Here is a 15,736-nt window from a genome sequence, read left to right on the forward strand (position 1 = left end):
TTTATTTTTGTTCTTATTGTCATTACTGTAGGAGGTGGATCGGAGAAGATGTTGCTGTGGTTTATGTCAGAGAGTGTTTGGCCTATGTTTTCCTCTAAGAGTTTTACAGTATCCGATTTTATATTTAGGTCTTTAATCCATTTTGAGTTTATTTTTGTGTATGGTGTTAGGAAGTGTTCTAATTTCATTCTTTTACACGTGGCTGTCCAGTTTTCCCAGCACCACTTATTGAACAGGCTGTCTTTTCTCCATTGTATGTTCTTGCCTCCTTTGTCATAGATGAGTTGACTGTAGGTGCATGGGTTTAATTCTGGGCTATCCTGTTCCACTGATCTACATTTCTGTCTTTGTGCCAATACCATACGGTTTTGATGAGTGTAGCTTTGTAGTATAGTCTGAAGTCAGGGAGCCTGATTCCTCCAGCACCATTTTTCTTTCTCAAGATAGCTTTGGCTATTCTGGGTCCTTTGTGCTTCCAAACAAACTTTAAAATATTTTGTTCGAGTTCTGTGAAAAATGTCCCAGGCTAGGGGTCTAATTGGAGCTGTAGCTGCCGGCCTATGCCACAGTCACAGCCACAGCTACAGCCACGCTGGATCCTTAACCTACTGAGCAAGGCCAGGGATCGAACCTGCATCCTCATGGTTTCTAGTCGGATTCGTTAACCACTGCGCCACAACGGGAACTCCGAAGCTGGGAATTTTGAGGAATAATATGATCTATTCTGTAACTATTTTTTTAAAAAAAACTAACTGTGGATTTTTTTTTTTTATTTTGTAGGGGGTCAGCAGGTGCTTTCATATAGATTTTTTTTTTTCATTCTGAATAACATTTCATAGTATGGTTGAGGCAAAATTTGATTAACCATTCTATTATCATTGATCATTTATTTTATTTTTTTGCTTTTTAGGCCCGCACCTATGGCATATGGAAGTTCCCAGGCTAGAAGTCCAGTTGGAGCTACAGCTGTCGGCCTACACCACAGCCACAGCAATGCCATATCTGAGCCGTGTCCGCGACCTACACCACAGCTCACGACAATGATGGATCCTTCACTCACTGAGCAAGGCCAGGGATGGAATCGGCATCTTCATGGATCCTAGTCAGATTTGTTAACTGCTGAGCCCCGAAGGGAACTCCTAAAAAGACTTTTTTTTATAACTCTCTCACTGCATAACTCTCTCACTAGCAGTAAGAGGGACTAGAGTCCCTTTTCGTTAAATCTTTGCTAAGCCTTTATCATTATTTTTAATATTTTGCTATCTGCTGGATAAAATATCTCCTTGTTTTAATCTACCTTTCCCTATTCTAGAGTGGAGGAGCGTCTTGTGCTTACTGGCCATTTATAGATTTTCTATGAATTTCTTGTTTATAACATTTAAGTGCGAAAACCAATTTCATCTTTTTGTCATTTGTGATCTTGATTGCTAATGGCGTGCTATTTTTTTCTGTGCTTTTATATTCTATTAAAAAGTTTTGTGGAGTTCCGTCATAGCGCAGTGGAAATGAATCTGACTAGGAACCATGAGGTTGCAGGTTCGATCCCTGGCCTCGCTCAGCAGGTTAAGGATCTGGCGTTGCTGTGAGCTATGGTGTAGGTCGCAGATGAGGCTCGAATCTAGCATTGCTGTGGCTGTGGTGTAGGCTGGTGGCAACAGCTCCGATTAGACCCCTAACCTGGAACCTCCATATGCTGCGGGCGTGCCCCTAGAAAGACAAAAAGACAAAAAGAAAAAAAGTTTTCTGACATTTTATGGGGTTCTAAGATGAAGGAAAATATATTAACATGTGCCCGGTCCTCCATCTTGTTGCATTGTTTGGGTAAAAAATTTTGTTGTATTCACTCTTGAATATTTGTCTTCTTGTCATATTCTTGTCTGTAGTAAATATATGCTGAAATGAAAAAATAATTTTTATAGAGATATTCTTTCAATATTGATTTCCTTTTATGGTTCTAAACTGTTTAAGTTTGACTCTCAGTCATTTTGTCTCTTGAAATAGTTCATTCATCCCTTTAGGTTCTTTTTATTGGTTGCCTTAAGCTTATTTTTTACACCATTATTTCCTACAATTTGTTGGTGCTTAACTTTTACCACTTGGTTAAATAATAGTTGCTTTGTGTTCGATTTGAGAAACGTATAATCCAGCATACTCTTGTCTGTCCACTTTGACTCACTGGACTCTGAAAGGTTGAAGGCTGGGGGGAAACAGCCTTTGTTTCTAGACTGCTTATCTCCCTGGTTTCTGCAGTGGGAAAGATGAACTGCTTTTGATGATTCTGTGGCTCCCATAGGCTTTCTCCGAATTGGTTTGCTCACCTATCCATTTTCTTTTCACTCCCTCACCACTGGTTCATTTGTGAGGGGTATTTCTCCCTCTTCTGGCTGAAGTGTTCAAGTGGTAAGCATGCAGTTTCGTCCTCAGCCAGGGCACAGAGTCATCAGATAGAGTCAGTGGAAGTGAGTACTGACTCTGTGAGGCAGACATTAACTTTTCTGAAGGAATTTTTTAAAGGTAAGTAAACTTTTGGGGCCCAATTATCTTTGAAATTGTGTATCTTTAAAGTTCCTTTTACTATCTTTCTGCCATGAACTATAAAATATAATGTACTTAAATCTGTTTGACTGTGCAATGTATCATGAGCTTAATATTGAGCTGGCCTTTCCCTTTTAAAAAAATTTTTTACTTGGTTTTTTGTTTTTTTGTTTTTTGTCTTCTTCGGGCCACACCTGTGGCATATGGAGGTTCCCAGGCCAGGGGTCGAATCAGAGCTGTAGCTGCTAGCCTATGCCACAGCCACAGCAATGCCAAATCCAAGCGGTATCTGCAGCCTACACCACAGCTCACGGCAACGCCAGATGCCTAAACCACTGAGCGAGGCCAGGGATCGAGCCTGTGTCCTCATGGATGCTAGTCAGATTCGTTTCTGCTGCACCACAACGCGAACTCCAAAATTTTACTTGTTTTAAAAAAAGCTAGTATTTACTAAAATATGTTCTGTTGCACCACGGAAGCAGCAGTTTATTTGCTTGTTTAAACATTTTTTCCTGTTGTATTATAAAATCTTTCAAGATGGATCTGTTTGTTTAGTCTCTTTAATTCTCCACCACATCTATTATAATAGCTTGCACTTGCACTGTGTATGTATTACATGCTGATTGAATTGAATTGTTGATCATCCATTTTAAAAGCCCCTTCTTTAAGAGAAGTAATTTTTGTAAGGACAACTGGCTCATAATAGAACCAGATGGGTTTTAAGATTTCTAGAGTTCTTTTTATTACATTATTCACTATTTTTTCCTTCTTCCTCTGAAATGTTAATATGTAATCTTTGAGGAAGTAGCTACTTTGGGCATGTTCTGATCTGCGTCTTTCCAGAACCAGAAATAAATACAGAATCTCTTAGTGCAATTTTCCTTTTTTGTCTTTTTAGGGCTGCACCTGCAGCATATGGAGGTTCCCAGGCTATGGGTCAAATTGGAGCTATAGCTGCTGGCCCACACCACAGCCACAGCTACGCAGGATCCAAGCCATGTCTGTGACCTACACCACAGCTCACGACAATTCTGGATCCTTAACCCACTGAGCGAGGCCAGGGATGGAACCTGTGTCCTCATGGATCCTAGTCAGATTCGTTTCCACTGAGCCACGATGGGAACTCCTCACAGTACATTTTTAAGAGCAGGTAAGCTCTGTGGTTCTAAAAAGGAAAACTCTAAATAAAAGAATAAATTTTAATTTTGACTGCATGAGAGAAGAACTGTTTGGCTTGTAGGATGTTCAGCGTCTGAAAATTTTAGTAACACGGTTGTTTTCTTCTTTTGCTGTTTACATGTACCCAGATGACAGGAAACAGCTTATCCAGTAACACACTTTTCAGAGGAAATAACACAGTTGGGAAGTTCAGAGCATGATAAAATTTAATTAGAATTGCAGGTTATTCAAGTTATATCTGTAGTGTGCTATTTTTTCTTATTTCTTTCGCTTATGAGAGGAGATGATCTATTACCATATTAGCCTGATAGTTTATATGGTTTAGAGACTAGTTTAAATAAAATCATTTCATGGGAGTTCCCGTCGTGGCTGAGTGGTTAACGAATCTGACTAGCATCCATGAGGACACAGGCTCGATCCCTGGCCTCGCTCAGTGGTTTAGGCATCTGGTGTTGCCGTGAGCTGTGGTGTAGGTTGCAGCTCCCACTTGGATCTGGCGTTGCTGTGGCTGTGGCATAGGCCAGCAGCTACAGCTCTGATTCAACCCCCAACCTGGGAACTTCTGTGTGCTGCGGGTGTGGCCCCAAAAAAGCAGTCAATCAATAAAATAATTTCAATGCCACTTGAAAGCCAAACGAGGGAATTTTCTAGAAACAGTTGCAAGTCTTTTGTCTCTACTACGAAAGAAGATATTTTGTTAAAATATCTGATTAGTGAGGCTTTTAGTAAATTTAAATAGCTTTTCTTCTTAGTTATAAAAGTGAACAGAATTGTAAAATTCTGTGACTTGTAAAAAGAAAAAAATTCAAGTTACAAAAAGATTTAAAGGAGAAAGGGAAAATTACCAATAATTCTGTCACCTAATAACCATATTTAAATGTTTATCATATTTTTCTAGTAAAATTATGAGAATAAAAATTACCATGGTCTCCAGTTGACCTGTATGCCACTTCCTTTTAGAATGTCCTGTTTTTCACTAAAATAATTTATAAAGTCAGTCTATTGTTTGACCTTTTGCTTAACACTCAGGGGTTTTTGGAAAAGCCAAAGGTCACCAGGCTCCATGAAGTGGCAGCTTGGTCCTTGTTTTGGAAAATCCTCCAGGTATTTATTCAGAAACATATATTCATGAAATTCTAAACCATTATCATCAAGAACTGCTCCATTGTTAATTAGGAACTGCCACAGTTTTTTCCTCTTCTGTCCATTGGCTCATCTCCTGAAAATCATTCTGAAAAGGCTGTTCACTGACTGCGGCTAACTGCTTAGCAAATTACACATCCCAAAGTGAGATGTGTCAGGTGCCTCTTCGGTAACTGCCTTAAGCCCAAAAATATTGTCTGTTCCTCTCGAGTACATTTTCCCTAAAACTTTTTCTAAAATTAAGGGTCTTCTCCTGGCCAGCATTACTCTCAGCTCCTTCATCAAACTAAATCTGATACAGTGGTCTTATTCCAATGCTGGCTGTGGCAGATCTGGCAACTTTTATAGCTAATGTTACTGAAATGAATTTTAGGTATTTCTGTTTCTTTCTATGCCCTTAAGTTGAAGTGCCACTGGAGCTGCCTGAGCAGCTTGGACTTGGTTGTCTGTGTGTCAAAAGGGAGAGAGTCTGCAATAGCAGGTGCAGCTACTACCAACTGAGGACTCAGAGACTCACTTCTCTTTTTTAGGCATCTTCTGGGGCTTTTTGAAGTCTGCCAGTTATAGCCTCCAAACATTTAAGTTGTTCTCTGTTGGGCGGCTTTATTGTTTGTACATTTACTTAATTCAGTTTCCCTACTCTTTTTTCTTTGGTCTTTTTAGGGCTGCACCAGCAGCATATGGAGGTTCCCAGGTTAGGGGTCTAATCGGAGCTGTAGCTGCCAGCCTACGCCAGAGCCACAGCAACGGTGGATCCGAGCCACTTTTGTGACCTACACCACAGCTCATGGCAATGCCAGATCCTTAACCCACTGAGCAAGGCCAGGTATTGAACCCGAAACCCCATGGTTCCTAGTTGGATTTGTTTCCGCTGCGCTACAATGGGAACTCTCTGGCTTCTGTACTCTTAATAGTATTAATCAAGTCTTTTTTTCTTATTCTCCTTTACACTGTCTTGGCTCTCTCTCTCCTTGGTAATCTCATAGGTTGGAGCAGAATGCACATCTTTCTTGCTATAGATCACACTATGTTAGTACCAAAATATCTTTGGGTATTTTGTTGTTGTTGTTCTGACCATTCCATGCGGAGAAGTGAGTAATATAGTCACAACCACTGATTACTCTGAGCCTCCAGAGATCAGAGGGAAGCAGGAAAGGGGACAGAGAAGTGGGAACCCCCAGACACTTGGAAACATTGTGGAGAAACAAACTGAACAGGAACTCACTGAGGATAGTGCATCCTCTGCCAAACGTCCCCCACCCCCATTATGCTGAGTGAAATAAATCAGACAGCAAAATACGGATACTGTATGGTTTCACTCGTTGGTGGAATCTAAAGAACAAAACAAATGAACACAACAACAAAACAGAAACAGTTACAGATACAGGAAACAAACAGGTGGTTGCCAGAGGGGAGCAGGGAGAAAAGAAATAGGGAAGGGAGATTAAGAGACACGAACTTCCAATTGGAGAACAATTGCGTCATCAAGTGTGAAAATGTGCAGTGTGGGAAACAGTTGATAACCGTGTACTGTCTTTGTTATGGTGACCGATCTGAACTAGACTTATCATGCTGATCATCTTGAGTAGAGAAATGTTGAATCACTGCGTTGTGTAACAGGAACCAACAGAGTGTTGTAAGTTATACTTCAGATACAAACAAACAGACTCAGAAAGGTTTGTGGTCACCAGAAGCAGGAGATGACAGGAGAGGGAACTGGGAGGTAGTCAAAGAGTACAAAGGTCTCAGTTCTAAGGTAAATATGCGTCCTAGAGATGCAGTGTACAACATGATAAATAGAATGAACACTGCTGTATGCGGAGTATGAAAGAGCAAATCCTAGGAGTTCTCATCACAAGGAAAACACTTGCCTATTTCTTTAATTTTGTATCTATATGGAATGGTGAATGTTCCCTAAACTTAATGTAAGAATCGTTTCATGATGTATCTGAGCCAAATGATTACGCTCTACACCTTGAACTTGTACAGTGCTCTATGTCAATTATATCTCAGTAAAGCTGGAAGGAAAACTTGTTTATCTTAAGCTTAAGAGTTTTTACGAAACAGATTTGTGGTGGGATCACACTGTTCCTGCCATTTTTACTAACTTTTTCATTTAACATAGAGCTTTCCATATCTATATATTTAGATCCATGCTAACATTTTTTTCATTTTTTAAAGTTCTATTGAAGTATAGCTGATTTACAAGGCTGTGATCGTTTCTGCTCTACATGCCAGTGTTTTTCATGGCTGTATAGAATAATAGGAAATGTCATTGTAATATATGCATATCAGCATTTTCCTCAAAGCCAAATCACTCAGGAATCAGAAATAACTTTTAAAAATATGATATTTAGGAGTTCCCTGTGGCCCAGTGGGTTAAAGATTCAGCATTGTCACTGCTGTAGCTTTGGCTATGGTTGTGGCATGGATTGAATCCCTGGCCTGAGAACTTTTGTATGTTGCGGGAGTTGCCAAAAATATGGTATTTAATAAAGCTCCCACAAGAAGATTTTCTAAATTTCCCAAATCTATCCAAATTTGTGTAAAAATTAAAAAATAATTCGCTTTCAGTAAAATTATAAGTTTAGTTGTTTTTTTGGATTCAAATGAGAGTTTAAAGCTTCATTTGCTACTTACTTCTGAGAGTCAACTTTCTTGTTTATCTCAAACGTTTAAAAAAAATTTCAGGTGCTCAATAAATCACCATACAGATGATGTGGCTGTCTTGCCCTAAGCTGAGAGATGGTGGTATTAAAATGCTTAAGGGCCGACTGAGTTCTGCATGTGAATTTGGGCAAGTTAGTTCATCTCTCCATGTCTTAGTTTCCTGGTCTGTAAAATGGACCTCATAGTTCCTAGCTTATAGGGTTACTGTACAAGAGTGCCTGGGACATAGTAGTAATCCATATATAAGAACTATTATTCTTTAAAATTAGGAATTGTAAAAAAATCTAGCACAAAGTATTCCCCCTCCATTGCTGCCATTTTTAAATTTGTTCATTTGAGTAAGAAATGGCTGACCAATGGCTGACTGTCAAAAAGTCATGATGAAGAAGCTCCCATCGTGGCACAGCGGAAACGAGTCCAACTAGTTATCTGTGAGGATGCAGGTTTGATCCCTGGCCTCGCTCAGTGGGTTAAGGATCTGGTGTTGCCATGAGCTGTGGTGTAGGTCACAGAAGCGGCTAGGATCCTGCATTGCTGTGGCTGTGGTGTAGGCTGGCAGCTGCAGCTCTGATTCGACCCCTAGCCTGGGAACCTCCATATGCCAAGGGTGCGGCCCTAAAAAGACAAAAAGACAGAAAAAAAAAAGTTGTGGTTAAGAAGCTAGAAAGTGGAGTTCCTGTTGTGGTGCAGTGGTTAACGAATCCGACTAGGAACCATGAGGTTGCGGGTTCAGTCCCTGGCCTTTCTCAGTGGGTTAAGGATCTAGTGTTGCCCTGAGCTGTGGTGTAGGTCACAGATGAGGCTCGGATCCCGAGTTGCTGTGGCTCTGGTGTAGGCCGGCGGCTACAGCTCCGATTCGACCCCTAGCCTGGGAACCTCCATATGCCACGGGAGTGGCCCAAGAAATGGCAAAAAGACTAAAAAAAACAAAAAAGAAGCTGGAAAGTTATTGGTGTGAACCAGAAATGAATTCTTTGAACTCTCCATATGCCACGGGAGTGGCCCAAGAAATGGCAAAAAGACTAAAAAAAAAACAAAAAAGAAGCTGGAAAGTTATTGGTGTGAACCAGAAATGAATTCTTTGAACTTTGGACAGTGAAGACCTATTTTTACCTTTTTGTAACCAATGACTTAGAGCTCTTACTTGATACTTCTCCTAAGTGCCTTCCCCTTCATTTAGCCTTTTAGCTTGGCAACTATATATATGATCTGCTGGTTCAATTTTTATATAAACTTTAACACATAAAATTAATTTTAGGAGTTCCCATCGTGGCGCAGTGGTTAACGAATCTGACTAGGAACCATGAGGTTGCGGGTTCGGTCCCTGCCCTTGCTCAGTGGGTTATCAATCCGGTGTTGCTGTGAGCTGTGGTGTAGGTTGCAGACGCGGCTCGGATCCCACGTTGCTGTGGCTCTGGCGTAGGCCAGTGGCTACAGCTCCGATTGGACCCCTAGCCTGGGAACCTCCATATGCCGTGGGAGCGGCCCAAGAAATAGCAAAAAGACCAAAAAAAAAAAATTAATTTTATATGCATTTCTGTGTAACACATGTAGTAATTTAAAACTTATATTGAAGTAATTTAAAACATTTTATTATAGGAGTTCCTGCTGTGGCACAGTGAGTTAAGAATTTGACTGCAGTGGCTCGGGTCACTGAAGAGGTGCAGGTTTGATCCCCAGTCTGGCGCAGTGGGTTAAAGGATTCAGCGTTGCCTTGGCTGTGGCGTAGGTTGCAGCTGCAGCTTGGATTCGATCCCTAGCCCGGGAACTTCCATATGTCATGGGTGTGGCCATAAAATTAAAAATAAATAAATAAATAGTAAATAAAACACTTTACTGTATAAAGGGAAACATTTGTAAAACGTTATGCTGTCATAAATAGGCATACTTTATTCTAAGCATAACGTTTAAATTGAAAAGTGTTGAGAATTTAAAGTGAAGATAGCACAGTATCATCAGTGTGATTTCTTTAAAATTGGGTAAGAATCAGAAGAGCAGATGGTTGCTTTGGTGCTCTTTTTGTGATGGCTAAAGTTGAAGTCATGGCTTTAGCCTGTATGCAATATTTGGTATGATTTCAGGATGCTGTGAGGTAGAAGCTTCAAGTAGTTCTTACTTACTCCAAACACTATTTTTGTGAGTGGCATCAGCAGTAGTCACCAGTTAGACTCTATAGAAGTGGTAGCTGTTGGTATTAAATGAGAGTCTAGGAGCCAGAAAGAAGATACAGAGCACTAATCACTATAGATACGAAGGTAAATTGAAATGTTCTGACACTAATTTGAATATCGAACAAGTTCATCCTGTTCTAAAGCAATGTTTCTGAAGCAGTGGTGCCCAACTTTATCAACTTACATTATACTCCTTTCATAACCCCAATAACAATTTAAAATGTTGTTGATGCCTTCTATTAAAGAATAAGCCCTAGATAAGCAACAAAAATGTATTCAGCCTATTTATTGAGAGAGTGATATTTAGCAGATACAACCTTATGGACTATCAGTGTATGATTAGTTAGATTGTTAAAGTACATATTGAAAATTAACTTAAAATCTTTCCATTACTCCTTTGTGAATTTTCTTATGGGTTTAGGGTCCCAGTTTGAGAACCTTTGGCTGAGAGATAACTAGAAAATGTAGGAAATGAGTTAAATGTGCTAACTTAAATAATTTACTATATGTCTTAAATATAATCATATAGGAAAAATCTGTTATTAGTTGTTTATTGGGGAAAAAATTACTGAAACACCATGAGGCCAGAAAGTCCTACAACTCTCATCAAGTATTTCTATAGTCTACTGTCATTGGGTGGTGGACTATTTTACCAATTTAGATAAGAAAAAGAGAAAATTATAGATATGTGAACCTCAAATCTTTAAAGTACCATTGGGCAGCACTCTTCCCATCAGCCCTGTGTTCATGGCACTGTCAGCTTGGTTACCTTTTATTGAGGAATGAAGAGAAGCTTCCAAAAACGTGGTGACTGGTACAGTTTACACAAATAAGTATAGTTGATATTGCATAGAATATTTGTTGGAAGGATTACTTATTTATTTATGTATTATTTAATTTATATTGATTTACAATGTTCTGTTAGTTTGAGATATATGGCATTATACACATATCTATTTTTTTTCAGATTCTTTCCCCTTATAGGTTATCACAAAGTATTGAATATAGTTCCCTGTGCTATGCAATAGGTCTTTGTTGTTTTCTATTTATATATAGTAGTGTGTGTTTATGTTAATTCTAAACTCCTAATTTATCCCTTCCCACCCTATTTCCCCTTTGGTAACCATAAATTTATTTTCTATGTCTGTGGGTCTATTCGTTTTGTATATAAGTTAATTTATATCTCATCTTTTAGATTCTGCATATAAGCAGTATCATATGATATTTGTCCTTTTCTGTCTGGCTTGCTTCACTTAGTTTGGAAATCTCTAGGTCCATCCATGTTGCTGCAAATGGCATTATTTCATCCTTTTTTATGGCTGAGTAATATTCCATGTGTATCTATGTACTACATATTTATCCATTCATATGTCGATGGACATTTAAGTTGCTTCCATGTCTTGGCTGTTGTAAACAGTGCTGCAGTGAATGTTGAATGTATCTTTTTGAATTATGTTTTTCTCCAGATAATACCCAGGAATGGGATTGTAGGATCATATAGTGGTTCTATTTTTAGTTTTCTCAGGAGCCTACATACTGCTCTCTCTAGGGGCTGTACCAGTTTTCATTCACACTAACATTGTAGGAGCGTTCCTTTTTCTCCTCACCATCAACATTTATTATTTGTAGACATTTTAACATTTATTATTTGTAGACAGTATGATGGCCATTCTGACTGGTGTGAGATGATAACCTCACTATAGATTTGACTTGGATTTCTCTGATGATTAGCAATATTGAGCATCTTTTCATGTGCCTATCTTCTTTAGAGAAATGTTTTTTTAGGTCTTCTGCCCATTTTTTGATTGGGTTGCCTGTTTTTTTTTTTTTTTTTTTTTTAATATTGAGCTGTGTAAGCTGTTTGTATATTTGGAGATTAACCCCCTTGTTGGTTGCATCATTTTGCAAATATTTTCTCCAATTAAGTAGGCTGTCTTTTCGTTTTGCTTATAGTTTCCTTTGCTATGCAAAAGCTTTTAAGTTTAATTAGATCCTATTTGTTTATTTTTGCCTTTTTCCCCCATTATTCTTAAGAGATGGATCCAAAAAGGTACTGCTGTGATTTATGTCAAAGAGTATTCTGCCTGTTTTTCTCTAGGAATTTTATAGTGTCCAGTCTTACTTTTAGGCCTTTAATCCATTTTGAGTTAATTTTTGTGTATGGTGTTAGAGAATGTTCTAATTTCATTCTTTTACCTGTAACTGTCCAATTTTCCCAGCACCACATATTAAAGAGACTCTTCTTTTCTCCATTGTATATTGTTGCCTCCTTTGTTGTAGATTGATTGACCATAAGTGTGTGGGTTTATTTCTGGACTTTCTCTTCTGTTCCATGGATCTAATTTCTGTGGGGTTTTTTTTTTTTCCCCGCCAGTACCGTACTGTTTTGATGACTGTAGCTTTGTAGTATAGCCTGAAGTCAGAAAGCCATTTTTCTTTCTCAAGATTCCTTTGACTATTGCTTTTGCTTTGCCATGCAAATTAAAATTTTTTTTGTTCGAGTTCGTGCCAGTAGTAATTTGATAGCAATTTCATTGCCTTGAATAGACTAGTCATCCTAGAGTCCAAGAACATGATATATCTTTCCATCTGTTTGTGTCATCTTTGACTTCTTCCATCAACATCTTACAGTTTTCAAAGTAACAGTTCTTTGCCCTCCTTAGATAGGTTTATTGCTAGCTATTTTATTCTTTTTAGCACTGGTAAATGAGATTGTTTCCCTAATTTCTCTTTCTGATCTTTCATTGTTAGCATATAGAAATGCAACAGATTTCTGTGTATTAATTTTGTATCCTACAATTTCACTGAATTTATTGCAGAGCTCTAGTAGTTTTCTGGTAGCATCTTTAAGATTTTTTATGTATACAATCATGTCATCTGCAAACAGTGACAGTTTTACTTCTTCTTTTCCAATTTGGATTCCTTTTATTTCTTTATCCTCTGTGATTGCTGTGACTAGAACTTCCAGAACTGTATTGAATGAAAGTGGTGAGAGTGCACATCCTTTTCTTGTTTCTGATCTTAAAAGAAATGTTTTCAGCTTTTCACCATTGAGTATGTTAGCTGTGGGTGTGTCATATGTGGCCTTTATTATGTTGAGGTAGGTTCTTTCTCTCTTTTTTTTCTGCCACATCTGCAGCATATGGAAGTTCTCGGGCCAGGGATTGAAAACATGCCACAGCAATAACAATGCCAGATCCTTAACTACTAGGCCACGAGGGAACTCCGAGGTAGGTTCTCTCTATACCCACTTTCTGGAGTGTTTTTATCATAAATGGATGTTGAATTTTAGCCAAAGCTTTTTCTGCGTCTATTGAGATAATCACATGGTTTTTATTCTTCACTTTGTTAATGTGGTATATCATACTGATTTGTGGATATTGAAAAATTGTTGCATCTCTGGGATAAATCCTTCTTGATCATATGTGATCCTATTGTATTGTTGGATTCAGTTTGCTTGTATTTTATTGAGAATTTTTGTGTCTATGTTCATCAATGATATTGGCCTATAATTTTCTTTTTTGTGTGTGATATTGGTTTTGGTATCAGGGTGATGGTTACCTTAACAGAGTAAATTTATAAGTGTTCCTTCTTTTGCAATATTTTGGAATAGTTTCAGAAGGATAGAAGCTAATTCTTCACTGTTTGGTAGAATTTGCCTGTGAAGCCATTTGGTTCTGGACTGGTTTTTGTTGTTGTTGTTGGGACTTTTTAAGCACAGATTCAGTTTCAGTACTCGAATTGTTTTGTTCCTATTTTCTGTTTTTTCCTGGTTCAGTCTTGGGAGATTGTGTCTTTCTAAGAATCTGTCCATTTCTTCTAGGTCGTCCATTTTATTGTATATAGTTGCTTATAGTAGTCTCTTACGGTCTTTTGTATTTCTCTGGTGTCACTTGTAACTTGTCCTTTTTCATTTCTAATTTTATTGATTTGGGCCCTCTTTTTCTGGGTAAGTCTGGCTAAAGGTTTATCAATTTTGCTTATCTTTTCAAAAAGACTAGAGTTTAGTTTCATTGATCTTTTCTGTTGTTTTCTTGGTCTCTATTTCATTTACTTCTGCTCTCATCCTTATGCTTTCTTTCCTTCTACTAACTTTGGGTTTTGTTTGTTCTTCTTTTTCTAGTTGTTTTAGGTGTAAGGTTAGGTTTTTTGAGATTTTTCCTGTTTCATGAGGTAAGCTTATACTGCTATAAACTTTCCTCTTAGAACTTTTTTCTGCCTTTCACAGTTTTGTATCATTGTGCTTTCGTTTTCATTTGTCTCTAGGTATTTCTTGATTTCCTCTTTGACTTCTTCAGTGTTTAGTAGCATGTTGTTTAGCCTCCACGTGTTTGTGGTTTTGGCAGATTTTTTTTTTTTAATAGTTGATTTCTAATCTCATAGTATTGTGGTCAGAAAAGATGTTTGATGTAATTTCAATTTTCTTAAATTTACCAAGACTTGCTTTGTAGCCCAGAATGTGATCTTATCCTGGGGAATGTTCTGTGTGCACTTGAGAAAAATGTATTTTCTGCTGCTTTGGGATGGAATGTTCTGTAAATATCAATTAAGTCTGTCTGGTCTAGGGTGTCATTTAAGGCCTGTGTTTCTTTGTTGATTTTCTGTCTGGATGATCTTCCGATTGATGTAGGTGGGGGTGTTAAAGTCCCCCACTATTATTGTGTTACTGTCAGTTTCTCCTTTTATGTCTATTAATATTTGCCTTACATATTGAGGTGCTCATATGTTGGATGCATATGTATTTACAGTTGTTAGATCTTATTCTTGAATTGATCCCTTGATCATTTTGTAGTGTCCTTCTTTTCTCTGTCTTTATTTTTAAAGTCTGTTTTATCTGATAAGAGTATTGCTACTCCTGCTTTCTTTGGATTTCTATTTGCGTGGAATATCTTTTCCCACCCCCTCACTTTCAGTCTGCATATGTCTCTAGATGCAGACACATGAGCTTCTTGTATACAGCATATATACAGGTCTTATTTTTGTATCCATTCAGTCATTCTAAGTCTTTTGGCTGGAGCATTTACTCCATTTACATTTAAGGTAATTATGAATATGTATGTTCTTATTGCCTTTTTTTTTGAGGGGGGACTTTTTAAAAGTTTCTTTATATTACTCAATGAATTTATTACTTTTATAGTTGTACAATGATCATCACAACCCAATTTTATAGCATTTCCATCCCAAACCCCCAGCGCATCCCCCCACCCCCAACCTTTCTCATTTGGAAACCATAAGTTTTTCAAAGTAAGTGAGTCATTATCTGTTCTGCAAAGAGGTTCATTGTGCCGTTTTTTTGGATTCCACATGTAAGTGAGAGCATTTGATGTTGGTGTCTCAATGTCTGACTTCGCTTCTCATGATAATTTCTAGGTCCATCCATGTTGCTAAGAGTGCTGTTCTTTCGTTCCTTTTAATGACTGAGTAATATTCCATTGTGTATATGTACCACATCTTTTTTATCCACTCCTCTGTCCATGGGCATTTAGGTTGTTTCCATGTCTTGGCTTTTCTACATAGTGCTGCAGTGAACACTGGAGTACATGTCTCTTTCTGAGTCATGGTTTTCTCTGGCTAGATGGCCAGGAGTGAGATGGCTGGATCAAATGGTAGTTCTAGTTTTAGTTTTCGGAGGAATCTCAATACTCTTTTCCACAGTGGTTGTACCAATTTATAATCCCACCAACAGTGTAATAGGATTGCTCTTTCTCCACACCTTCTCCAGCATTTATTGTTTGTAGTCTTTTTGATGATGGCCATTCTGGGTAAGGTGGTACCTCATAGTGGTTCTGATTTGCATTTCTCTAATGATGAGTGATGTTGAACATCTTTTCATGTGTTTTGTGGCCATCTGCATGTCTCCTTTGGAGAATTGTCTGTTTAGATCTTCTGCCCGTTTTTTGATGGGGTTGTTTGTGGTTTTTTTTGGTATGGAGCGGCAGGAGGAGTTTATAAATTTTGGAGCTTAATCCCTTGTCAGCTGACTCATTTTCAAATATTTTCTCCCATTCTGTGGGTTGTCTTTTCGTTTTGTTTAGGGT

At 38.2% G+C, this 15,736-nt stretch overlaps 1 protein-coding gene and 1 pseudogene across 5 annotated transcripts in view; one reads left to right on the forward strand and one right to left on the reverse strand.

Moving 5' to 3' along the window:
- Window positions 1-15,736, forward strand: part of RNF169 (ring finger protein 169) — a 136,158-nt gene that overhangs the window by 76,939 nt on the left and 43,483 nt on the right. The window lies entirely within an intron of this gene.
- LOC102158166 (small ribosomal subunit protein mS31 pseudogene) lies at window positions 4,633-5,482 on the reverse strand (annotated as a pseudogene).

Source organism: Sus scrofa, chromosome 9 (assembly GCF_054392235.1).
Source record: "Sus scrofa isolate SSC_HxYL_T2T_F1_AM1 chromosome 9, Sscrofa_HxYL_maternal_Yorkshire_Landrace_v2.0, whole genome shotgun sequence".
NCBI lineage: Eukaryota > Metazoa > Chordata > Mammalia > Artiodactyla > Suidae > Sus > Sus scrofa.